The sequence below is a fragment of the Galendromus occidentalis genome, unplaced genomic scaffold (genome assembly GCF_000255335.2).
Source record: "Galendromus occidentalis unplaced genomic scaffold, Mocc_1.1 scf7180000075992, whole genome shotgun sequence".
Lineage (NCBI taxonomy): Eukaryota > Metazoa > Arthropoda > Arachnida > Mesostigmata > Phytoseiidae > Galendromus > Galendromus occidentalis.
This window is the reverse complement of record NW_003803982.1, coordinates 151,680-158,986: the sequence shown is the minus strand read 5'-3', so window position 1 is coordinate 158,986 and position 7,307 is coordinate 151,680.

The window sequence follows — 7,307 nt, the reverse complement described above, 5'->3', positions numbered from 1 at the left end:
GGCTCCGTATCCCTCGCACTCGAGCCAGAAAGTCTTCCAGCCTAGATTTCAGACGCCCTGGAGGGAGTTTTTAGGGGTCGCAGAACTCGAGGGTTCCAAACTCGAGTTCTTCCCTCGTGGTTCTCGCTCACGAGCGCGACGACTTTGCGATGGCAGGGAGATCGGGCTCAACGTCATGAATGTCCCGGGGGGACGGGTCTCACAGCGCGCGTCATCATCGTAGTCAGTCAGACCGATGGGATCGGCAGAGAAGGTTCAAGGAGAAGGGGCAGGGACCCGGACTCGCGACTGCTCGCCAGCGGTACTGTCGAGCATGTGGTTCGAAACAGTTGCAGAGAGTCGCCTCGAGAGGAAAAAAAAACGAGTATCTCTCCTGAGAAGGAATTAAAATTACTTGGTCTGGGACGGCTTCTAAAGAGGTGTCTGAAATATTGCGAGAGAGCTTCTCTTCATTCTCTCTCAACGCGGCGCCTTTTCAGTTTATCTGCTCCGAATTTCCCGGGGCACGAGACCTCTCGAGGGTCGTCATGAGTAGCTGATGTGCGTAAGCTGATGAATATTGAAATGAATAAGAACTCTAGGTCGACATCGGGGGAGGCGGTCCCTGTTCGTGTGTTCATGGTAAGTAGATGGGCGCAGAGAAAAAGAACGAGATCCGCCGAGGAGAACCGGAGCTGCTTGATGAACTCACGGAAGCCTGCGAACATGTCCGATCTCTCTCTCTTCCGGACCGGGGAATGCATAGTTCAGCGAAATTTTCAATTTTCGCCGAGGTGCTCGCAAATCTTCTCCGTCCACGAAATCCCGTAATTCCCCGCCAGCTAACGGATGCCGCCAGAATCAGCTGATCGTAGCTCCGCAGGACTGACTGAGCTAGGACTAAGCAGGCTGGATTCCTCTCAACTGTAGCCAATTCATCCTCGATTCCCGGACAAAGGCTCTTGAGAGGAACGGAGTCCGGTCTCGCAATCACAGTGGAGATTGCAAGGATGGAGGACCGAACTAGGGCGACAACAATTGCGGCTGTTTGGCTACTACTTCACTGGGAATGTCGTTCCCCCATGGAGACGTTCCACTCGGAATGGTGTGACCCAACTGAAGCCCAACCGGCCGAGTTTCGGCGACTCAGAGACCGTTCCAAAGATGGATTCTCACACGCAACATCTCTCTCTTGCTTCGAGTCCTCGTAGCAGCGGAGAACATGGCCTTACGGAGTCTTGGGGCTTCTTGCTCTTTTCCTAGACCTCTCACGCACTTCTCTCTCGGTAATTCCCCCTTGAGCTCGCACGATTTACTGCGAACGATCCCGACAAGCGCTTTCCCTGAAAAGCAAGCCTTCGTTCCGGAAATTCGGAGCCAAGTCCGAAAGCACTTCTCGTCGCCAGCTCGCGACAGCCTTTGCGGCAGGGAATCCAGTGGGGAAACCTCGGATCTTTTTGATATGAATAGACTCTGAGACCAGGGATTAGGCGGGGGATTCAAGCTGAGCTTTCCCTATTGAGCCAAAAGAGTTTTCAGGCTACTACGATCTCTTTGTCGCCGACATATCCTCCACTGGCGAAAAAAAAACTCCACAAAGTTGGGGAACGATCGAATTCCGGATTATAAGCTTCAGACAAAACCGACTCGCGAACTCGTCCCGCACCCCATCCGAAGAACGAAGAATGATCAGTGGGTAGCGATCTTCAAAGGATTTTCGAGTTTATTTGTCAGCTCGAGACGGGTCGGCGGAGCGACTCAGCCGAGATGGAACTTCGTAAAGCCTATACTTCGATTGAGCATCGATTTTGACTGGCGAAACATTGTTGCTCGCTCACCTGTCTGGTGCACTCTTTTCCCGCCGAGCTTTCTCGAGGCGGCGCGGCGTCGGATTCGACTGAGTGGGCGAGCGGACGAACGAACGACCGAACGAGCGCCTGATTGCTGCTTGCTCGATAATTAATTATCTCCAACCAGCTCGCACTTTCTTTGAGTCGATTGGAGCGGGTGTGAGGAGTTTAGCGATTAAACTTGTTTCACCGCGGCGGACTGTTCTTCGTTTCCCCGGCAGCGGAATTGAGGGCGCTAAGGCCCAGCCGCGCGAACTGTTTTTGGAAAATCCGTAGCGGTCTCTGGCCGTTTGAGCATAGGCACCGCCAAGGTTCCCCCGAGGAGTGGGTTCCCAATCGGAGAGAACTCCAAACTTCCGTCAACCCGGCGCAATCCATGTGTCAGCAGTAGATCGGAGCCCAGAGCACGCATGTCGAGCGCCGTATCGAGGCCGCCACCGATCTCCGACCGCAGGCCTGCGTACCTGAGACCGGGGCTCTCTACATACACCTCGAGGCGAATGGTTCCCTGTCGTATTGAATTATCAGTTGGTCGAGCGAGCGCTCAGACTGTGTTCCTGTCTTGCTTTCGCATCACGTTGCCTCTTAGGCGCCCTTATCGCAAATAACCCTCCGTGAGGCAGTCATCTGCGAAGGCGAGCGAGCATCCTTCCGTTAACCCTTCTCGCTCTCGGTGTTTCCTGTTTGTGACACCACGAAGAGGAGCTCTCAGGAAGGGGAAAAGGAAATCCTAGCTGACCGACAGACGCGCTCGGCCACCTTGCCGGATGGCGTTTCCCTGTATTCGCCGCCCCGCCGTCGTACCTATCCCTCGTCGTCTGATTTTCCCTCGAGGCCGTTCCCTCGTAGAACTCCCGCGAGAGTGGTGCGATAGTGCAACAACCTCTGAAGGGTGCCGGTGACACAGCACCAGAGTGGGCGGAACTTCTCAATTGTTCTCTAACCCTGCACATTCCGTCGAGCTCGCGCGTAACTTTTTCCGCAGCTCGTCGCTTTTTATTGCTTCTCGACTGAATAGCGATCAGCTCGCTACTGTGCCTCCACCTCCCCTTTCCCCAGAAGCTCCAATCCAATCGTGGAACCTTGATCATTACGGATGACTATTATTGCAGACCTCCGGTAAATTAGAAATTTCCATCTCTGCACACAGGACCGATGCTCCCAATATGAAACGTATGTACGTTCTCCATGGGTCGGAAGTGAAGGATGGAGCTCTGGATAATTTCCTGGCATGCGGTGTTCCGAACAATCATGAACCCATGTGGGCTAGGCATCGACCCATCTGAGCTGAACATCACCAAACCCATGTCCTTTTGTCTCTCAAAATGAGGAATGGGTTCGTCCCGACTCCCGACCCATGGAAGGAAAGCTGAACATCGAGACCATGACAACGAGCTCCGCGGATCCTTCGTGAAGGGGAGTCGGTGCTAATCCCGCCCGCGCTCAAGCGGTCCCCAGCCGCTTCTTTTGACTATCTCGTCGATTTCGAACGCATCAATCCTCGTCCGCGCGATTGCTGCGGGGCGAAAGTGGGCATGGGCCTTACGAGCACGGAGGTAGAGATGCATACGAGAGCGGACGCCATGAAGCCGCATCGTAATTAGAGCCTTAGATTCCCGTACGAGGTTCAAGCAAAACAAACAAAGCGTTTCAATGAAGCTAGCACGGAGGCCTCGCGGCCACCCAAACATCAAGCTCGAGGTTCTTTGAATACATGAATTTTCCAAAGTATGAGCTTGCGATCGAGTCGGGCATGTTATCGCATACGCCTAGCGTCGAGGAGCAGAAACTTCAACTATTTTCTGTGGCTGCACGTTCCGCAGCTGCGACGGACGGTTATTGAGCTCTGCGCGTAACTCTCTGGTTTCGCGATTCGCGGAACAGGCTGAGCGTAGAGCTATTTATCCGAAGATGATCGAAATATCGCTTTTCTCCGGGAATAGACAAGAGCTTCGTGATTTGACGAGACGCGCTTGCTCGTGGCCCGGGATTGACTGTACGGAGACCAACAATCGAGGGGAGACCGACTGTCGGACGACTTCTTGGTGATCTGAGGGCTTGACAGCTCGGATGGGATATGTAGCCTCGATGGGTCTGTCAGGTCGAGCAACTTCGAGTTCGCGTTCTGCTCCTCACGACTTCTTCCGGAACCTTTTTTCCCTTCACCGTTCGCGCCTTGCTCTTAGAGGCAGCTTTTTTTCTGTCACTCGAACTCTCTCCACCTGCTGATTAAAAGTTTCCCCATTCTCCTCGGGTCTCCCGGGTTCGATCGAGGCACGCTCTCGGGCGCCATCTTGTGTTTTCTCTCTTCTCGGATAGCGAGCGACTTCTCGCTGCTAGACTGCTGAGTGTTTCTTCCGCGGCTTCCCTCGTGAGTTTATCCAGGTCTTCCGAGCTCCTCGAAAGCAATGCAGTGATCAGACATGTGAGTTCGAAGAGCCGCGCCGCTCGATGAGGTTTCGATCGGAAGAACTAGGGAGGGTTTTCCCCCTCTGACTTTTCAGCCTCATCTTGAATTTCTTTCGGACCCTCAGATGATATTTGGGAGAACGATCCCGGAATTCGGGAGTCGTCGGATTGCCCCGAGAAATGAACCGGATGAATGAATGCAGTGCGCATCATTCAGCAGCCGGCGATCTACCCGGAAAGTCGCCACAATGGTCGCACAATAGAGTCGCGGGTATGGAAAACGCTCAAATGCGATTGTCCAACGCCGGCCGAATGATCGCTAATGTCAAGCGCATCAATGGTCTTCTGCTAAATTTTCACGATCTCTTCCCACTTCCCATTGATCGCCGCATACTTTCATCCAGCTGGTCGTCATTAATCTTCCGTGACTCCCCGTACTCCGATACGAAGTCTGCGAAAATCTGCGAACGGAAACAATCACGAATCGCCGCGACGAGAACGGAATTGCCTGCAGAGGAACGCTCCGCGTCAGCATGGGGACCAGAATCAAGACAAGCTTGTCTTGAACTCGATGCATCGATTAACGATCCTGGTCCGTGAAATGAACGAGCGAGTCTCGCAACCCGGACGGAACGGTTCCCTCACGCTGGTTATCGAGAACTCCCGTGAGCTTTTCTCACAATAAAAGTACACTTCGCTCTTATCATGATGATCAATGAGAGTTCACGGAGCGCCTTCGCTTCGAAAAGAGCCAAATGGAATCCTATTGCCGGAATGTATTATGATCGCTTATCTGCGAGCATCTTATCGGCGGCGCATCGAAATTTCGAAGGGTGTCCACCGTGGGGGAAAAATGTCGGAATTCGAATCTCCCACGGAATTTCACGACTCGCCGGCAGATTCCCTCAGAAGTTCCAGGTCTCTGGAGTTGTCGATCGCGAGCTCATATTCGATAGGGAAGAAGACAGGCGACGATGCGAAATGAGTACGTTCCTTTCGTCTTTATATCGTAAGTCATCAAACGAACGGAGAGAGGTCTCCGTCAATCGACGACCAACAAGCCGGTCGACCCACCGAGCGACGAGCGAGCCACCAACTAGCCAGTCAGTCAGTCAGTTTCAAATGTCTTCGAAGGAACTCGCTTGATTGCTGTGGATTCTAGACAGTCGTCTTTTGTGGTCCGACTTTGACGTTTCGTCATGCTTCGGAAAGAAGAACTGACGAACAACAGAAACAGCAGTCGCGACAGCAACAACAACGACGGACGTCGGCAGACTCGGCAAAGGGAAACAGACAATCAAAAAGAATCTTCTGGACCCGCTTGCTCCGACCGCTTTTCCCGGGACATTCTCTCTTCTTCCGAATCGATGCGTACTCTCGAACGACGATGATGATATGGTGATGCAAATGGAAGCGCTTCTAGTTCTCAGGCACGAAAAGAGGCAGTCCACTCACTTAGGAGGGAGGGAGCAGATACTGTTTTGTCAACGATGTGTCATCCGACTCCTGAAACTATTGTTCAGGCAGTCCAGAATCTTCGGAAGTCTTTTGCGAAATCTCGTTCCTACGATCGAGGACCCATTCACGACGAGCCGATGAGTCAGCGCCCGGCAGAGAGACTATCATATCTCACCGTTGCGCGGCATTTTTCTACTCCCAGAGTTCCCTCCAGGCTTCTGAGGATTATTCCCGAAGGAGGCTCATTCCCCCAAGATGCTCGTCGCCATAGGAATTCCGTACCGATGAATTTCAGGGGGGTTCCGCGGAATTTCACGGCAGCATCTGACGTGGGGGATTCACGGAACTGACTGCTATTATCCAGGACATTCCGAATTATGAGCTCGACAGCACCCACTGAGCATTCGTCGCCGTCGAGCGAATGTGTCTTTTCTGCGACGCGATGGCAGCTCTGTTCATCATTGTCGACATTCCACATGATGGATATCCGAGAGAGGAGCATCAAGGCACGCGACATCGCTCTCAGATGGCGATAATGCTAGGAGGAGCGAAGGGAAAAACTATCTCGTTTCTTCCTACTTCTATCCCGTCCGGGGCATTTGTCTTCATTTGACGGAGAGCTGAACACAATGCGGACCCAAGAAGAAATACGAGAAAATAAAAACAACGACGGAGACTATAACGGCAATGACCGTTCCCGAAAACTGATGTCAGGCAGAAAATTATGCGGGAATGAGGTCTCCGATATTTTCGGTACGCGCCGAAAACACAAATCTTCGTCCTCCGACTTCCTCCTCGACGAGAACTGAAATCGTGAGATGCCGCAAGGCTTTCCTCATGTTTCGTACGCGATCACTGAGTGAGATTAAGGGAGTTCGAGGAGTCGAATCGTCCCTGAACTATCTCCGCCGACTTCTCGAGCTGACGCCTCAAATGGGCAACAGGCTTAGATTCGAAGCGATATGTGGATTTGGATGATCGAGAGCTCGTCTTTTGGGGACCCGGATCTCGCGCCTCCAGATGGAAGGTGTTGTCGTCACTGCTGTTGCCGCGAAAAGTAATCAGTTTGTTATCTCTTCAGCTTCATTATCGTCTGCGCAAGCTCACGTATCTTCTGTACCGCTCGGTATCATCCGCGTCTTCTTCATTCTTCTCTTCTGGCGAGAGTTTAACAAATTCCTCACTACCGGGGGTCCAAGTGACTTTCGGAGCCGGCTCGGTGAGCAGCCGGCCGATCCAACTAGTCAAGTCGCTGAGTGAGGCAAGAAATAGATAACGAGCCTACCAGCGAATAGGGAAAGCGCCGCTAAAAGGGAAACGCGAGAGATCTAACGGAGAGAATCTGTAGATGACCAGTTTGTCGCTGATCGGCGGCAGAACTTAGCACTCCATCTGTCCGTCGGTCCTCCGGGCCGAACGGCGAGTCGACCGAGCGACTAGTCAGTCAATGCGAAGAGATAAAACGAGAGATTTACAGCATCCCTTGAAGTCAACTTCAATGAGGAGGCTGAAGGAACATCAGGGGGCTCGCCCAGCGACCGAAAAAACGTGGTCTGAGGGCTTCCGAGGTGCCGACGTAGGTTTCGTGTTCGGTGACTTTCGGCCCGACGC